Source organism: Theropithecus gelada, chromosome 5 (assembly GCF_003255815.1).
Source record: "Theropithecus gelada isolate Dixy chromosome 5, Tgel_1.0, whole genome shotgun sequence".
In the NCBI taxonomy this organism is placed as follows: Eukaryota; Metazoa; Chordata; class Mammalia; order Primates; family Cercopithecidae; genus Theropithecus; species Theropithecus gelada.
Window position 1 is genome coordinate 100995095 of NC_037672.1, and position 19528 is coordinate 101014622.

Below are 19528 nucleotides of genomic sequence, written 5' to 3' on the forward strand. Positions count from 1 at the left end.
CATTCTTTTTTTAAAATATTCCAATATCTGATATCATACCAGCCATATAATAGATGTTCAATGAAATTGTTTATTGACTGGCAGAATAAATTTAAATGCCATAGATAATTAAAGCCAGCATTCATTAAGAATGCACTATTTTCAATAAAATAAAATTTCAACAGAAAGTTAAGAACTAATACAGATACACTTTTTTTGTAGACATATCAGTGGAGATAGGTTTGCTCCATTCAAGGAACCATTAAATCTGAATTCTTAGAAAAACTATTTTTGTATCATGTGTACTTTTGAAAATTAAGGAAGAGTCAGTACACTCTATTTAACATTGAAATTGTGAAGAGGCAGAAGGATTCGAAATCATATTAAGAAAAATTTTCACTCACAATTTTTAGTTTTTATTCATTATCTCATATTTTTTCCAGTTCTCTTCTAAGAGCTTTTTTGTTAATTGCGCAAATGATATATTAGCAATTATTCTAAAATAAATTAGAACTGTAACAGTATTCATTCTACTAAAAATGATACATTTAAAAGTATTTCAGGAAAGCTTTTTGGAATACTATTAAAATATAAAAATGAAATGAATGAATGAAAGAATATTTTTAAGAGGCCTAATTTTTCAACAATGCTGCCTACTTCCTACAAGACAGTGCCCTCCTTTCCCAGCCATTCAAATTTTCTCATCCCTCAGAGAATCTCCAGGGGTGCTGCCTCTAACAGTCTTCACGTTCCTTTCCAAAATCAGGGAAGTGCTGGGATGCGTGTTGTTTTATTGAAATGAAAATTTCAGTTATATGTCACATAAGGATGTTTCAGCCAATAACAGACCATGTTTACCACAGCAGGTTCATGAGATTATAATACTGTATTTTTACTGAACCTTTTCTGTGTTTAGATATGTTTTGTTACACAGATACTACTCTATGTTACAATTTTGCCAATGGTATTCAGGACAGTAACATGCTGTACAGGTTTGTAGCCTAGGAGCAATAAGCTATACCGTATAGTCTAGGTGTGTAGTAGGCTATACTATCTAGGTTTGTGTAAGTACACGATGATGTTCACCCAATGATGAAATCACCTAACAACGCATTTCCAGAATACGTCCTCATTGATAAGCAATACATGACTGTATCCAGATACTGGCTGAAACAAATCAGGAATATGAATAGGAATGAAACATTTATGCAATAACTTTTATGCTTTCAACTATTTGAAATATAAATGCATATGGGCAAGGCCAAGATTATATCTGGGGAAAAAGGAAGTTGTTAAGTTAGAGATAATGCTTTTACTTTTCACAAATGATTTAATTTTCATTTTATTATTTTATTTTATTTTTACAATAAAACAAACAATACTATGATGGTTGCATAGTTCAGCAGATTGAACCATGAAGAAATGTACCATGTGTCTTATGTATCTGGGGTGGCTGCGGTTTGCTGTTAGTAGTTACGCAGTGTACCACCAATCTACCATTAAAATATTCTTTACTGACAATTTTGTATTAAAATTATAGAAAAAAAACAAGAATAGCTGAAAGATAAATAAGGAAACTAAAGTTTAAATAAATTCGTTTTTTAGAGGAAAAAATCACCTATATAAAATTCACTTGTATAAGTGAGAAGACAGAAAGGCAACTGAATATTTCTCAATAAAATGTGATGCCTGTTTGTCATGAACTGTAAGAGCATAAATATGAAAAATCAAAAGGTTGTCTTAATACGTCATAGTTTCTTACAGGAATATTTAGAAAAATAAATATTTTGGAATGTATGCTTGTGGAGTTCAATTTTATTTTGTAGTATTGTTTAGACTCAGAGTACATAGTATATAAATTTTGATTTCCAAAATGAGTTGCTATAGTAATATGTAAGAATCTTAAAAACAGTCTGTATAAGAGAAATACATTTGAGTTTTCTTTTAAAACATGTAAGCATTTTAATCAACAATGAATGAGAATTCTGTCACTCTGCCTCTTCATCAGCAATGAGTACCACAGTCCCCCATTAAAGTCTTGAGGGATATGTTCCAAGGCCCCCAGTGGATGCTTGCAGCCTCAGATAGTATTGAACCCTTTTTATGTTTTCTCCTATACATACATACCTATGACAAAGTTTAATTTATAAATTGGGCACAGTAAGAGATTATAACAATAATACTAAAACAATTATATCAATATACTATAATTGAAGTTTTGTGACTGCTGTCTCTCAAAATATCTTATTGTGCTGTAGATCTTAGCAAATTCAGCACACAATATTTTTCCTTTGTTATTAAGCCAAGTACTTAATGCTTTCATTTCAACAAAGCACATTATGGCTTCTCTTTGGCATATCTGAATTGCCAGTATCACTACTTTTGTGCCTTGGGGCCATTATTGAGTCAAATAAGGTTACTTGATCACATAAGCACTGTGATACTGTGACAGTCAATCTGAAAATCAAGATGGCAACTAAGTGACTAACAGGCAGATGGTGTACCCAGTGTGGATACAGTGGACAAAAGGATGATTAAGGTCACAGGAGGGCAGGTGCGAAATTTTATCATGCTACTCAGAATGGGATGCAATTTAAAACTTATAAATAGTTTATTTCGAGAATTTTTACTTTTAGTATTTTCTGATCTCTGAAACAGTGAAAAGTGAAACCGTGGATAAGGAGGAACTACTGTATTGTCAATTTTTTCAATCATAGTTATTCTTTGAGGTGTGCAGTGGTATCTCATTGTTTTAATTTGGATTTCCTACAGAAAAGTGATAGTGAGCATTTAAAAATCTGCTTATCTATCATATGCCTATCTTCTTGATGTCTCTGTTAAAATATTTTGCCTCTTCTTAAATTCAGTTGTTTCCTTATTGTTCAATTTTGTCTCTTTTTTTGTATATTTTGGATATGAGAGTCATTTGTATATTTTGGATAGATGTCCTTTATTAGATACGTATTTTTAAAATATTTCCTCTCAGTCTGTTGTTTTATTATTCTCCTAAGTGTCTTCTGCAGAGCAGACTTTTTAAATTTAAAAGTCTAACATCAAGTTTTTCTTTCATGTTTTTGGTGTATGTAAAAACTCATCACCAAGCCTAAGGTCATGTGGGTTTTCTCTTATGTTTTCCTCTCAAAGCTCTACAGTTTTGCATTTTTTTTTTTTTTTTTTTTTTTTTTGAGACAGAGTCTCGCTCTGCCGCCCAGGCTGGAGTGCAATGGCCGGATCTCAGCTCACTGCAAGCTCCGCCTCCCGGGTTCACGCCATTCTCCTGCCTCAGCCTCCCGAGCAGCTGGGACTACAGGCGCCCGCCACCGCACCCGGCTAGTTTTTTGTATTTTTTAGTAGAGACGGGGTTTCACCGTGTTAGCCGAGATGGTCTCGATCTCCTGACCTCGTGATCCGCCCGCCTCGGCCTCCCAAAGTGCTGGGATTACAGGCTTGAGCCACCGCGCCCGGCCCAGTTTTGCATTTTATATTTAATTCTGTTATCCATTTTGAGTTACTTTTTGTTTAAAGTGTAGACTTGTAAGTTTTTTACCTGAGTAACAACACAGAATAATAACATTTACTAAGATGGGAAAAAAACGGTTTGTGGATTGGAGGTAGGAATACAGTTTAGATATGGACATGTTAATATTTGAAGATCCTACTTGACAAACATATGCTTAAGTAGGAAATTGGATACAAAGAGTTTAATTCTCATATTTCCACATACCAACACTATCAGAAGTCCAGGAGTCTGATTTATAACTTCACCAGCGCCTCGAACTCTCTATTTTCCCACCTCCCTTTCCTTCCCCTACAAGTTTTCAATCCCCATTTTATGTTTTCAGGAGTTTGTTATTACTTATAATACTCTTCAAAGTATGTGTAGGGTTGGCGTTCATCATGACTAAGTCCTATTTTGGTGCTTATTCTGTGACAGAGATGCTTTGGCTGATGAAATTTGACCTTGGTGTGTCCTACTCAAAGTATAAAATAAGGCTGGACAGTAGTTCACATCTGTAATTCTAGCACGTTGGGAGGCCGAGGTGGGAGGATTGTTGGATGCCAGGAGTTGGAGGCTGCAGTGAGCTAAAATTGTACCACTGCACTTGCCAGGTGACTTGGAACTAAAATGTGTTCAACTCCAGTGAGACTTGCTGACATAAAAAGAGATAATATGCTTCAAGTACCTAGTGCTATGCATGGCACACAGTAGACACTCACTAAATGACTGGTTATTTCTCTTTCCCCATAGATGGGACACTGTGCACTGAACATCTGAAGACCAGTTGCTCAAGTGAAAAAGAATGACCTGATGTATTTCAGATCAACATTATGCATATAATAAAAACTATGAAATGCTAAAAGCTTAGCTGCAAAGATAAAAGGCAAGAAGCTTGTTGGTGAGGTTGTGGTAGCAACTGAATATATGAGAATAGATTGGTACAATCACTGGATTCCTATAACTCAATTAAGAGTTGGAAGTAAAGTGTAATTCTGATGCTGTTCATGTTTTAAAGTAGAAGGATAATATGTTAAATTAATAAATTAATAATAGATATTGGTATACTTATAGAAATGGATTGTCACAGTGTCTATCTCTGAGGGATTAATTGGAACAAAAAGGTATTTCATGAATTACGTAGCTCCAGAGATATCTATTGGTAAAAAAGATTGAAAATGAAAACATAAATTTCTATTTACTACACAGTGAGATAAATGTTTTATGTTAAGAGCTCATCTCATGCATCCCTGTGACATCATTTTTCTTCAGTATCTGCCACTCTCAGTTTTATTTCCAGCTGGAATCTCTTTTCTGAGTTCCACAACTAAATAACTGTACCAACTAGACATCTCTTTTTGAATTATTCACAGGCATATAAGACTGAATCTTAAATTCAGTCTGTGTAAAACTGAACTGGTGAAATTGCTCTTTAGACCTGCTCCTCTAGTGTTTCCCATCTTAACAAATTGCACAATCATTTCCATGCAATTGCTCCAGCTGGGAACATACAAGATATCACTGACTTTTCCCTCTTTTTTATTTCGATCAGTTACTTCAAATTCTTATTATGGTCTCCAAGGCTCTGCATAAAATTCCTCACTTTTACGATTACAGTAGACTGAACCATTATAACAAAGAAATCTCCCAAAAAGTAAGGGTGTTCAAATAGTAGAAAATTATTTCTTTATATTATAAAAGTTTAGGGTAGATGTTTCAGATAAACAAGTACTTGGCTCCACACTGGGACACAAACTGATGAGATCTGCAATCCTAATACTTAGTTTCCAAGGTCATTCTGAGCATGGCCCAACAATCATCCTGAAAGAGAAAGAGCATAAATAAGCACGCATGGATATGCTTCATGAGTGAAGCAAGGAAGTGGAACATATTTCTATTCTTACTACAATGGAAAGAACTTAGTTACAAGGCACACTTCATTGCAAGGAAGGCTGGGAAATGTAATGCATTTGGACAGCCATATTTCCAGCAACTATTAAGAGATGACAACCTGCTAGCCACCCTCGCTCGCTCTTGGCGCCTCCTGGGCCTGGCAGTCCACTCTGGCCGTGCTTGAGGAGCCCTTCAGCCCACTGCTGCACTATGGGAGCCCCTCCCTTGGCTGGCCAAGGCCAGAGCCGGCTCCCTCTGCTTGCACCGAGCTGTGGAGAGGCAAGAGCAGGAACAGGGGCTGCACGTGGCGCTCACGGGCCAGCGGGAGTTCCAAGTGGGTGCAGGGTGTGCGGGGTCCGCGGGCCGCCACTTGGGAGCTACCAGCCAGCACTGCCGGCCCTGGGCAGTGAGGGACTGAGCACCTTGGCAGGGCTCAGGACCTGCAACCCGCTGTGCCCAAGGCCTGCCCCCCACAGCCCGCAGTGGGCTCCCACACAGTCCGAGCCTCCCCAACAGGCACCACCCCCTGCTCCAGGGCGCCCCATCGCATCCACCACCCAAGGGCTGAGGAGTGCGGGTGCTGGCATGGGACTGGCGGGCAGCTCTGCCCGCAGCCCCAGCGCTGGATCCACTAGGCAAAGCCAGCTGGGCTCCCAAGTAGGGTGGGGACTTAGATAACTTTTATGTCTCACTGGAGGATTGTAAATGCACCAATCAGCACTCTGTCTAGCTCTGGGTTAGTGGATGCACCAATCAGCACTCTGTATCTAGCTAATCTAGTGGAGACTTGGAGAACTTTTATGTCTAGCTAAAGGATTGTAAATGCACCAATCAGTGCTCTGTGTCTAGTTCAAGGTTTGTAAATGCACCAATCAGCACCCTGTCAAAAAGGACCAATCAGCTCTCTATAAATTGAACCAATCAGCTCTCTGTAAAATGGACCAATCCGCAGAATGTGGGTGGGGTCACATAAGGGAATAAAAGCAGGTTGCTGGAGCTAGTAGTGACAAGCTGCTGGGGTCCCCTGCCATGCTGTGAAAGGTTTGTTCTTTTGTGCAATAGATTTTGCTGGTGCTCTCTTTGTGTTCACATCGCTTTTATGAGTTGTAACACTGACAGCAAAGGTCTGCAGCTTCAGTCCTGAAGCCAGTGAGACCACTAACCCACCAGAAGGAGTTTCCATGAACCCACCAGAAGGAAGAAACTCTGAACACATGCGAACTTAAGAAGGAACAAACTCCGGACACACCATCTTTAAGAACTGTTAACACTCACCGCGAGTGTCCGTGGCTTTATTCTTGAAGTCAGCAAGATCAAGAACCCACCAATTCTTGACATACTGTGGAAGATAAGGAAAAGAACTTTGGTGAATCCTTGGTAGTTTCAGCAACATTTGTTCTTTCCTTCTTTATTCTTTGTGATTCAGATACATTGGGTTTTAGTCTTTGATTGCTCATTACATCCCTAAGGACTTTGTACATGTCATTCTCTTGGTTCATATGCACTTCATCTCCTCCTTGATTCAGCTGACAATTATTATTCAGAATTAAAAATGTTTTATATTGCTGTGGAAAGTTGTTGTCTTCTTTGTAATACTTGGAAAAGCTGCAATAAATTATTCAATGACTGTTTGTCATGCTAGATTGTAGGACTGAAGAGTAGAGGAACTCTCTGTTTTGTTCTTTATTATAGTCCCAGTATCTGGCACATAGCAGGATGTTTAGTAAATATTTCTTGAACTCACAGAAAGATGGATGAATGGATGCCTGGATAAGTGCAAAAATAGATACGTTCATAGATGAATGGGAAATAAGCCGATATAACCCCACTCTGAAGCCTTTAGTTTGTTAAATGATTATTTAATGATGCTTGTTAAGCACAATAAGGAAGTCTTTATTATAAACCATCATGGTAAGTATATGGACCTCTGAAATGGGATTTTGCAGTAGGGGAGGGAGATTGGGCTCAAGTCTTAATAAAGGGTGGGCAAGTGGGAATTTATAGCCAAGTTGCAAGGTGGGGGTCTGTGGATAAAACATGACTAAGAGGAGGCATCAGGGGTACAAGGGGTTCTGGCTGAATCGACCTAGAAAGATTCTTGCTGGAGGTAGGCTAGGGTGATCAAACATAACTTATGAGATGGTGGAGGATGAGGAACCCCAGTGGATACAAAGGATGAGCAGATATTGGGGGTAGGGGATTCTTGCTAAACATAGTGAGGTATTTGCTAAAACTGGATTTTACAAAGAAGTGCACAGATGAACCTAGGAGAAGGTTCAAGAGTCTGAATGAATTTTATCAATCAGATACTTTGTATCAGACTTTCTCCATGAAGGATTTGTGCAAAAGTAGGGTACGTGGTTGCAAAAAGAAAACTTGAGAAGATTGGTACAACTTTGAATAGCTATAAATAAAAACGATAAAGAGAGACAAATAAGAAAAAGAAAAAGCATTGTTCAATAATGTGGAACACTCAATTGTGGTTGAAAACCACAGCTTTGTAGTGAAAACTAGCTATTATATTTTTCTCTTGCATTTAATTTCAGAGAAAATGCATTTTGGAAATAATAATGGTTGATAATGGATATAGCATAGCGATCCAGATATGAGCTTCGCATTTAAAATGCGGTTTTTCATGCATATTTTCATTTTTTTAAAATTTTATAGATGAGAAAACTGAAGGTCAGAAAGTACAAATAAATGGCATAAGGAGTAAATGACATTAGCAATCAGAGAAGCTGTGATTCGTACCCGTGTGTAATATCTCAAAAGATAGAGATTTATAAAGCAGGCCTTGAAGAAGTGTGAATAACAGGAAATTAACCTGTGTTAATGTCCACAAAGGCTGGTTCCTAGGGTCAGTTTATTAAAGAATGTGTAATGTTCCATCAAGGTTTAGTGGGATGAGATAGTAGTAGACATGTAAAGAGAGAGGATTGTGCTGTGAGAATTATATTTTCAAATTTCGGGTGAGAAAATGAGTTTTGGAAGATGACAAGGCCTGGAATATAGACCTCAAAAGTGTTTTGTTCGAGGGGAGTGGGACAGAAGTTTCTCAGAGGGCTGCCCACATGAACACTGTCTTTCAGAATACTGACAGGAATTGGTCGAAGGAAAGATTACAATCCAGATACCAAAGCCCTCACTAAATGTGGCATAAAGGAGTAGAGGTGAGCTGACGACAGTGATGAAGATGAGCACAGAGTATAGTTCAGTTTTTAGGGACTTAAATATGGAGGACTTTTTGGATGAGTATCAAGTATAATGACAATGAAACTGCAGTGGGTAAACATGAGAAAGATGAACATACCTCCTCAAAAATACAGAGAATTAAAGCTTCTTTTGAGGGCTGTTTAAGCAAAATGGTATTATTAGAGGAGAAAAACGTAGTTAGTGTGAAGAAGTAAAGGGAAATAGTAAAGATGTTGCATATTATAAAGAAGTTTCTTTGAAATAGGATGGGTTTCTATGTAGTTACAGTAAAGAGGTAGAAGTAGAATTAGATACAGAATGATAAGTCTGAGAAGGGGAAGATATAAATTAGATGAAAGAGTTTGCAATGTGGGTTTTAGATCAAGGGCACTAGAAAGTCAAGGAATACAGAGAAAGATGGGAAGTACTTGAAAGAAACTAACTAGCCTCAGGGTTCCAGCTGGGGCTTTGATGGCAAGTTGTTTTGTTGCTGCTGCAAACTCAGACCAAAACATTCTGGGGAAACTTAAGAATAAGAGGTGAATTGCCAATTAATATCTAGGGCTGCAAGAGTGAGAAGAAATGACTAAAAATACAAATTGAAGCTCACATAAGTGGAACAAATTTTAAAGAGGAATGGGAATTTTGAGAAAAAAGTGAGGAAAATATATAACTCTTTATTTATAAATACATATTTTGTGTTATGCACTGGCTTTGTAGTAACCAAGACAGTCTTAACATGTCCCTTAGCTTGATTAAACTTCAGACAGTCTTCGTCTGGCCTTTAAGTTCTGATCTCCCTCTGACTTCCTACCCCTAAAGAATCTAGATGGCCAAATCACAGAGGTTCCTCTCCTCCCTTTTTAAAGAGTATTTATTTCAGATACCTTATAATTGCAAATTCTTCTTGTCTGCTACTTGAGATGTAAATTTTTAAGCATCTCTTATCAGTTTTACTTCCCTCCAGGAGTATCTTTCTCAAGGACCTAGAGCCATTCCTTTGAAATGTTATCATTAGGGAAAATAGCGACCCTATCTCTCAGTCTCTGTGGGAGAGTGAGTGCTTCATTTCAATGGGCACCGGGCTCTAAGTTGTAAAACTGTCTCCTGTCATGAAGATAAGAGACATTTTGCTGTTTCTTTGTGAGGCCAATTAGCAGACACAGGTAGCCTATGTTCCCCTCTTTTACCCCAATGCTTAAAAATCCTCTCACCCTGTATTTCAGTAGAGTTGAGCACAGAGTGATTTCTGGCTCTCCCTCTTATTGCAATAGACTTGAGTAAAGTCTTCCTTACCTGTTTGACTTTGATGCAGCTTTTGCTTTGACAGTAGCTTATAACGAGTTTATTTTTCATTTCCCTGAAAACAAATGTTTCATCCTGACCTCCAGGGCACTACCTGGTGCTGGCTGATGGTGATGTGGCAGCTGGAGATGTAGCATAATGATACAAAATTGGGCCCTTTTAAAAAACCAAAAGCACATACTTCTAAAATAGAATCAATTACATATTTACTTATGTCTGCTTATTATACCCTGGATATAAACCCCAAGGAGGCAGCAGTATATCATGAATTAGAGCATAAGTTTTTCATCAAAGATCAAAACTGAGTTTTCATCTTTCTCTTGCTATTTATGCAACTTAGGTGAGTTATAGACCTCTTTAAGCTTCAGTTTACTCATTTGCAAAATATGAATATAATACACTAGGATATTACATATAACACTTAACCTGGTTATTGCACAAATTAAATAATATGTGTAAAGCACTTAGCACAGCATAACAGATAGTTGTCATAGTTTTTCTTTTTATAGGTAATATTGTTGTTATTACTATTATTTCTTTAAGGACAGGGTTCAAATCTGTCTAATAGTATCTACTCACATGCTCATAAATATTTAATGATTAAATTATTTTTCAAATAATACCTAGTACATATATACAATATCTAAATGGAAGCCAACATATGGGATGGAAATTAACGTCTGTTGTTGAAGATTGTCTTAGTAGCAGTTATGGTCTATAAAATATCTAAATCACAGCTTCAAGCATGTGTTCTGAGACAAAAATTCCAAGCAGAAGCTTCCTAATGACCACCTCTAGTCCCCACTGAGCACACCTTTAATATATTTTATAATATATGTTATGCCAACATTTGCCTTTGTGAACACAGTAAAGACAGTCACAGTCAAGAATTGGCTAAAAGACTGATTTGTCATTTATGGAAAAATACAAAGGTAAGGGTGACTTTCAGAGGAAATAGGCATCATTAGTAGTGCCCTCTGGCAAATACAAGAGAATTTCTCAGAGACCCACTTGGAAGAAAGTTCAGTCATGGCATTAGATGACTCAGTGAAAGGTGGAAGGCCAATACTCGTAGTTCAAATGAAAACATCTACTGCTCTTAACTTTGTAAATATTCTGTTTCATTCTTAAAAGCCTAGGGAAATAATAATTCTATACCTACTTTTCCCGTTTTTCTGTGAAAATAGTTTCTATAAATTTTAATGGGCTTAGAAACTTTTCTCTGAATGATCAAATGTCCTAAACTATTTCAAATCATTTTTACCCTGCCCTTGGACAGGCAACAGCTTACTTTGGAAAAATCGAGTCTTTAGGGAATTGACAGAAAAAACGTTTTTTCTTTTATGGAGGTAGATCCTGAGACTTCTGAGCATCTATAATTCCTTATGATAAATCTCCTATTATTTCTATTTCTCTAGAGAACTCAGACTGATACATATTCTAAGTATAAATCTTGGTTGATGATCTGTTCATTTCACTAGTCATGTATTTCTTTATTGCTCTGCTTGAAGCTGGCTTAAACAGCTAGTTTTTTCAAAAGCAATTTGTTATAATACATATTTGCACAGAAAGAAAAGGTTTGAAAAATTATCAAGGGAGAGCTAAATCATTTCAGGAGCCACACTTATGATGACATGTGATATAATTACAGAAAATAAAATACTTGATTGAAGTACTTGATGTGGGGGTAGTATATTATCAACAATATCAAACTTTTCTTCACTTCTGATGAACATTAACCATATCTTGCTATATTTCTTGGTATTAGCTCTGAAATGAAAAGTCATTTGAAAAGGTATTGCAAATTCAAGTTAATGAAAAAGATATTGAAAATATAATTTATATGTGCATGAGCTGCTGATAATTAGATAAAATAACACCTTCTTACCAAACACATTCTTTTCTTCCCTTCTTACCAAACACATTCCTTTTTTTTCCACCAGCAGATATTAAATCTAAAAATAAGTGCTTTCTTCTACTTTTATTTACTAAACTACTTCACAGTCTTCTGCCATGCTAATGTCACCTTGCCTGATGCTATTTCCCCTATATTATTACATTTGTCTTTTCCCAAGTGTGGCATCAGTACTGATTTGCTACCCAACAGCCACTCCGTGTCCTATTCTAATTGCTCATTTATATCAATATATTGAATATATTGCAGCCTCTTTTGAAGTTACCAGTGCTCAGGTGACCAGTTGGAGCCAAGGGATATAAGAAAAACTCTGCTATTGAACATCTGGCCAAGATTTTTTTTCTTCCTGATAAAGGAAAAGAAATAGAAACCAAGTTTTCTCTTTATACTTTGAGCTAACTCCATAATATAGCAACCAAAGGAGATGTGCCTAAGGATGACAACCAACAGCTGGGGATAGAACCATAAAAAGAAAAAAGAAAAGAAACTGGACTCTTGATGACAATGTTGAACCTTCAAACCAACCTTAGGACCAGATACATATGGGTTTTCTTTATCTTGAAGCCGAATGCACTGAATCACAAGCACTTCTGTTTTTCCTTCCTGAGAGATCTGGGCATTATATGAAAATCTCTGACTCAAGAGATGCCTCTCTAGTGTTTGAAACATTGCTGTCCTCTCTGGATTCTCAGGACATGCTCTGATGAGGGCCAGCCATACTCCTGACTCTGCACCCCAAGCATTTGGCAAGTGTTGCTCAGGAAGTACCCATGAGTGATGGTTCAATGAAAGGATGTTCGAATGTTGACAACTAGCAGGATCCACTGGGCTCTTCCACCGGATGAAATAATAATAAATAACCCAAAGTGAGCAGCTCAGATGAGCTAGAACACTGCCTAAAATTATCCTAAAAACCCCTGAACTCGAAAGTGAAAAAAAATTAGCTAGTGAAGAGAGCACGGGAGAGTCAAGTGAGCCCATGCACGTTGGGTCTGAGGACAAGGGGCGACAGAACAGCACACAGGGTGGAGAAAGCACACAGGGTGGAGAACACACACAGTCAAAAGATATGGGGAGGCTCTAAATTCTTAGGAAGCACGTTGCTTCTAAAGTCTCAGGGTGGCCAGTGGCTCTTGGTGATTTTAGTGTCCTGGTGACCATGACACCACAGCTCAGTGCTGTGTGGGAGTCATGCCCTATGTGCCTAGTGTCTCCTTTATGCGATTGCATCCACACATTGGAGCTCCTCAGGGCTGAGGTGCTCCCTCTGACACCAAAATCACTGCCCAGAACAGCATCTGTTGTGGTAGTGAGAAGTGCATACTCGACAAATGGACAAAGATTTCTATTTGTTAAAAATTTCTCTTTGTTAAAAAAGATTTCTCTGGAATGAACATGAGAAATTAACATTGGTGCTCATTTTCTTGGGCAGGGGAGGAAAACAGGGAACAGGGTTAAGGGCAGACCACAGTGCACCTTTTCAAACTGCAAAATTTTACAATATGAATACGATGCCCATTCAAAAGTAAGTGAGTTTGAAGTAACGGAAGTGGGAGCAGCACTGAGTGCCTGGGCAGGCAGTGCTGCTGTCTGGTGAGGAAGAAGGAGAGTACAGAGAGGTGAGCCCTCAGAGTCCCATGCAGTCTGGTGAGGAAGAAGGAGAGTACAGAGAGGTGAGCCCTCAGAATCCCATGCAGTCTGCTGTAGACCAAGCTCAGAAGCAGATCTGACCGGACCCACAGCTCACAGGGGAGCAGAATGGCCATGACCAACAACTGAGACTGGGGGAATACTCAGAATAAGCAAAAGGGAAAACGTGGAGGATGTGCCATGCCAGGTCCAAAACTGACATACAGAATGTTTTCAACTGTGAAATGAATTAATTCCAGAATATTTTGTTTCCTGATCACTCTCATTCTATTATTTGACTCATAATGAAACTTGGTAGTGCTTTAAACATAGATTTGTTAGTAACAATGAAAAAAGAGATAAGCAGCATGTGGTAATAAGAAAGATTATTTGGGTGTATCCAGACAACAGAGGAATTCAAAATAAACAACATAATCAGAGACTTCATCATTTCTAAGGAAACAAAGCTTTGATTTTTTAAATTATTTGTTTTGTTTAATCATTTGAATAGAAAAATATAGTGCTTGAAATTTCTAAAAATTTTAAATGTTCAATTAGTTACACTGAGGCAATATTTCTCTCATGCAATCTGTGAATGCTGCAAATCATCAAGCTAAAACGCTTATAAATACTTATTCCTAAGAGGGCTTTGTATATTAATCCTCATCCTTGGAAAACAACCAGGGAAGGACCAGGCTCAGTAGAAAAGCAGGGGCCAGCACACCACCGCCCTCCTGCAGGGAGCACACAGAGAGAGCCTCCTGCAAGCTGGAGCTTGAGGTCTAGAGAGAGGCGGTGGCCAGCGTGACACATGCTGCCCACCATGGGGGCAGGGGCCATGCAAGCACTAAAGGTGGTGGGCCTGGAGCAGCTGAGTCCAACACGGGACCTGGAGGCCTGTGGGAGGGTTCAGGCTTGCTCAGGTCATGAGATCAAGACTTTTTTCAATCCCTATGTCCTTCATTGGGAAGAGACCTGTGGAAGCATCTGGACCTGGCTCTACAGGGATGTGGGTGGCACAGTTAGGCTATCATACTAGCTCTGGCCAAAAACACTAGAAACAAGTGAACCAGCACAGGCAGAGACATGGCAGAAGACCACGCAGGGGACCTGGTCACCACTTCCTTTTTTTTTTTTTTTTTTTGAGACAGAGTCTCACTGTTGCCCAGCCTGGAGTGCAGTGGCGCGATCTCAGCTCACTGCAAGCTCTGCCTCCCGGGTTCATGCCATTCTCCTGCCTCAGTCTCCCGAGTAGCTGGGACTACAGGCACCTGCCAACACGCCTGGCTAATTTTTTGTATTTTTAGTAGAGATGGGGTTTCACCGTGTTAGCCAGGATTGTCTGGATCTCCTGACCTCATGATCCGCCTGCCTCAGCCTCCCAAAGTGCTGGGATTACAGGCATGAACCACTTTCAAACTCTCCCAAGTGATCAAGAGATCACTTATTAGGACCTCACTGTTAAGAGTAAAAAGAGCTAATTTTATGAGAATAATTAGAAAAATCAGAAGTAAATAATGCTTAAACAGAACCTAAAACTGTAACAAGACCACTGGGCTTTTAGTGTGGCTTTTAGTCTTGACACAAATTAAGGAAACGTTATTGCTTAGAGAACTCACAGGGGCCTCACTTGGCCTTCTGCAAGCAAATTCTTCTTGGAAAAAGTAGGCTTTTCCACCAATCTGTCTTTTAGCAATATTCTAACAAACTGCAGTAAAATTGCCTTGCACAAACTATCACAACTCCACAACAAGGCAGCCTTACAATGGGTCTGGCACTGCACATCAGTGCTTCAAAGATGTGTGTCCTTTTGATACGGCAATTATATCTAGGAATTTATCTGAGGAAGTAACCAGGGAAGCAAAAATATGCACGTTCACAGTGTCACTTTGAGGACCAAAGTGGAAACTGAAAACTGTAGGATAATTCAAGAGATGTTGCTTTAACCTCTCTACCTTACTTCTTCCCCTGGATTCCCTAAGAAACAGAAAAACAGCAATTTCTCATAAGAAAAATATATACACATACAAAAAACTTACTGATATGGGAAGATGCTCCCTTCATGTGAGGTGTGCACCGTAGTCTACCACGGTGTGCCATTATAGCTCCTTTTGTTATGAGCAAAATTAGTGTGGCTGGTCACAGTAAACATCTGGAAGAGCCCATACAGTTGGTGATGTGCTTATTATCTTTTGGTGGAAGGAAAACAAATCATCTTTATATTCTTTACATTTTCTACATTTTCAGAACTCATGCAAATAGTGTATATAACCCAGAAATGAATATAAACAAAATAAAACACAACAAGGTATGTATGTGCAAATGTGTTCTAAATGTTATGAGGTCCCAATTCCACTGATGAGGATTCCTAGCGTAAGAAAGCTCCTAGGGGGGGAGGGCTAGCAAGATGGCTGAATAGGAAGAGCTCCAGTCTGCAGCTCCCAGCGAGATCAATGCAGAATGTGGGTGATTTATACATTTCCAACTGAGGTACCCAGCTTATCTCACTGGGACTGGTTATACAGTGGGTGCAGCCCACAGAGAGTGAGGCAAAGCAGGGTGGGGCATCACCTCACCCGGGAAGCACCAGGGGTTGGAGAACTCCTCCCCTAGCCAAGGGAAGCCATGAAGGACTGTGCAGTGAGGAATGGTGCATTCCGGCCCAGATACTATGCTTTTCCCATGGTCTTTGCAACCCGTAGACCAGGAGATTCCCTGAGGTGCCTACACTACCAGGGCCCTGGGTTTCACATCTAAAACTAGGCGTCCATTTGAGCAGACACCAAACTAGCTGCAGGAGGTTTTTTTTTTTTTTTTTTTTTTTTTTTTAAATTCCCCCATGGCTCCTAGAACACCAGTGAGACAGAACCGTTTTCTCCCCTGGAAACGGGGCTTAAGCCAGGGAGCCAAGTGGTCTAGCTCAGTGGATCCCACCCTCATGGAGCCCAGGAAGCTAAGATCTACTGGCTGGAAATTCTCACTGCCAGCACAGCAGTCAGAAGTTGACCTGGGACGCTAGAGCTTGTTGACGGTGGTAGGGTGGGGGTGGGGGTGGGGGTGGTCTTCCACCATTACTGAGGCTTGAGTAGGCAGTTGTCCTCTCACAGTGTAAACAAAACCCCCGGGAAGTTTGAACTGGGGGGGAGCCCAAAGAAGCTCGGCAAAGCTGCTATAGCCAGTCTTCCTCTCTAGATTCCTCCTCTCTGGGCAGGGCATGTCTGAAAGAAAGGCGGCAGCCCCAGTCAGGGGCTTATAGATAAAACCCCCATCTCCCTGGAACAGGGAACCTGGGGGAAGGGGCAGCTGTGGGCGCAGCTTCAGCAGACTTAAACATTCCTGCCTGCCAGCTCTAAAGAGGGCAGCGGATCTCCCAGAACAGCACTCGAGCTCCGCTAAAAACAGACTGCCTCCTCAAGTAGGTCCCTGACCCGCGTGCTGCCTGACTGGGAGACATCTCCCAGCAGGGGTCGACAGACACCTCATATAGGAGAGCTCTGGCTGGCACATAGCAGGTACCCCTCTGGGATGAAGCTTCCAGAGGAGGGAACAGGCAGCAATCCTTGCTGTTCTGCAGCCTCTGCTGGTGATACCCAGGAAAACAGGGTCTGGAGTGGACCTCCAGCAAACTCCAGCAGACCTGCAGCAGAGGGGAGTGACTGTTAGAACGAAAACCAACAAACAGAAAGGAATAGCATCAACATCAACAAAAACGACATCCACACAAAAAACCCATCTGAAGGTCACCAACATCAAAGAAGTTAGATAAATCCACGAATATAAGGAAAAAACCAGCTCAAAAAGGCTGAAAATTCCAGAAACCAGAATGCCTCTTCTTCCCTCAAAGCATCACAACTCCTCATCAGTAACGGAACAAAACTGGACAAAGAATGAGTTTGATGAACTGATAGAAGTAGGCTTCAGAAGGTGGGTAATAACAAACTCCTTCGAGCTAAAGGAACATGTTCTAACCCAATGGAAGGAAGCTAAGAAACTTGAAAAAATTTAGAGGAATTGCTAACTAAAGTAACCAGTTTGGAGAAGAACATAAATGACCTGATGGAGCTGAAAAACACAGCACGAGAACTTCATGAAGCATACAGAAGTATCAATAGCCAAATTGATCAAGCAGAAGAAAGGATATCTGAAATTGAAGATCAATTTAATGAAATAAAGAGTGTAAACAAGATTAGAGAGCAAAAGAATGAAAAGGAACAAACAAAATCTTCAAGAAATATGGGGCTATGTGAAAAGACCAAAGCTAGGTTTAACTGGTGTACCTGAAAGTGACAGGGAGAATGAAACCAAGTTGGAACACATTCTTCAGGATATCATCCAGGAAAACTTCCCCAACATAGCAAGACAGGCCAACATTCAAATTCAGGAAATACAGAGAACACCACAAAGATACTTCTCAAGAACAGCAACCCCAAAACATAATCATCAGATTCACCAAGGTTGAAATGAAGGAAAAAATGTTAAGGGCAGCCAGAGAGAAAGGTCGGGTTACTAACAAAGGGAAGTTCATCAGACTAACAGTGGATCTATCTGCAGAAACCCTACAAGTCAGAAGAGAGTGGAGGCCAATATTCAACATTCTTAAAGAAAGGAATTTTCAACCCAGAATTTCATAACCAGCCAAACTAATCTTCATAAGAGAAGGAGAAATAAAATCCTTTACAAACAAACAAATGCTGAGAGATTTTGTCACCACCAGGCCTGCCTTACAAGAGCACCTGAAGGAAATGCTAAATATGGAAAGGAAAAACTGGTAGCAGCCATGCACAAACATACCAAATTGTAAAGACTGCTGACACTATGAAGAAACTGCATCAACTAATGGCAAAATAACCAGCTAGAGTCATAATGACAGGATCAAATTTACACATAACAATATTAACCTTAAATGTAAATGGGCTAAATGCCCCAATTAAAAGACACAGACTGGTAAATTGGATAAAGAGTCAAGACCATCAGTGTGCTTTATTCAAGAGACACATCTCATGTGCAGAGATACACATAGGCTCAATATAAAGGGATGGAGGAATATTTACCAAGTAAATAGAAAGAAAAAAAAAAAGCAGGGGTTGCAATCCTAGTCTCTGATAAAACAGACAACAAAGATCCAAAAAGACAAAGAAGGCCATTACATAATGGTAAAAGAATCAATGCAACAAGAAGAGTTAACTATCCTAAATACATATGCACCCAATACAGGAGCACCCAGATTCATAAAGCAAGTTCTTAGAGACCTTCAAAGAGACTTAGACTCCCACACAATAATAGTAGGAGACTTGAACACCCCACTGTCAATATTAGATAGATCAATGAGACAGATAATTAACAAGGATATTCAGGACTTGAACTCAGCTCTGGACCAAATGCACCTAATAAGACATCTACAGAACTCTCCATGCCAAATCAACAAAATATACATTCTTTTCAGCACCATATTACACTTATTTTTAAATTGACCACCTAATTGAAAGTGAAACACTGTTCAGCAATTGAGAAAGAATGGAAATCATAACAAACAGTCTCTCAGATCACAGTGCAATCAAATTAGAACTCAGGATTAAGACACTCACTCAAAACCGCATGATTATATGGAAACTGAACAATCTGCTCCTGAATAACTACTGGGTAAATAATGAAATTAAGACAGAAATAAATAAGTTATTTGAAGCCAATGAGAACAAAGACATAGTATACCAGAATCTCTGGGACATAGCTAAAGTGGTATTTAGAGGAAAATTTATAGCACTAAATGCCCACAGGAGAAAGAGGGAAAGATCTAAAATTGACACGCTAACATAACAATTAAAAGAACTAGAGAAGCAAGAGCAGATAAGATCAAAAGCTAGCAGAAAACAAGAAATAACTAAGATCAGAACAGAACTGAAGGAGATAGAGACATGAAAAACTCTTCAAAAAATCAATGAATCCAGGAACTGATTTTTTGAGAAGATTAACATAATATATAGACCACTAGCCACACTAATAAAGAAAAGAGAGAAGAATCAAATAGACACAATAAAAAATGTTAAAGGGGATACCACCTCTGATCTCACAGAAATACGAACTACCATCAGAGAATACTATAAACACCTCTATGCAAATAA

At 39.3% G+C, this 19528-nt stretch overlaps 1 non-coding gene across 1 annotated transcript; it reads left to right on the top strand.

Moving 5' to 3' along the window:
* Positions 1-1357: 1357 nt before the first annotated feature.
* Positions 1358-1425, top strand: LOC112625628. The gene has a single exon (XR_003119709.1). It is a non-coding gene; the product is annotated as a small nucleolar RNA SNORD77 (small nucleolar RNA).
* Positions 1426-19528: the final 18103 nt, after the last annotated feature.